Source organism: Aplysia californica, unplaced genomic scaffold (assembly GCF_000002075.1).
Source record: "Aplysia californica isolate F4 #8 unplaced genomic scaffold, AplCal3.0 scaffold00282, whole genome shotgun sequence".
NCBI classification, from domain to species: Eukaryota; Metazoa; Mollusca; class Gastropoda; order Aplysiida; family Aplysiidae; genus Aplysia; species Aplysia californica.
Window position 1 is genome coordinate 219,829 of NW_004797552.1, and position 816 is coordinate 220,644.

The following is an 816-nucleotide window of genomic DNA, read 5'->3' on the forward strand; positions in this document are numbered from 1 at the left end:
GAGACACAACATGACTGTATGACACGTGACTGAGACACAACATGACTCTATGACACGTGACAGAGACACAACATGACTGTATGACACGTGACTGAGACACAACATGACTCTATGACACGTGACAGAGACACAACATGACTGTATGACACGTGACTGAGACACAACATGACTGTATGACACATGACTGAGACACAACATGACTGTATGACATGTGACTGAGACACAACATGACTGTATGACACATGACTGAGACACGAGAAGAGTGTATGACACGTGACTGTGAGACAAGCCCTAGCAAGTACCTGGGCTGACGTCTGCCTCCCTCCACTGGCCCGTGGCTGCGACAACACACACGTGTTGCCGGCTCTACTCTCAACACTCTTTCTTTGGAAAATATTCTGTAACTTTTTTTTCCTCTTCTTTAGTTTTTTTTTTTCTTTTTTGTGTATTATCGTTGTGAGTTTATTTTTTTCTCTAAGAGCAGGTTTCTGCTGGGTTTTTTATTCCAATACTGTAAAATTCTTTGCTCTTTGCGAAGTTTGTTTTGTATAATTTCATCTGATTTTCAACTCTTTGTCATTTTTCTTTTTTTTCCCATGTTTTCTGGGGCCATTGACTTTAAGTGTAAATGTATAATTGACTTGAGGCGTCTTTGAACATTTCAGTATTGTTGGTGTTTTGGTGACAGTGAATGCCTTGTATTTGGAATCATGTATTATGTATTGCAGAATGTCATTGACAGAATCATGTATTATGTATTTGAGAATGTTATTGACAGAATCATGTATTGTGTATTGCAGAATGTCATTGACAGAA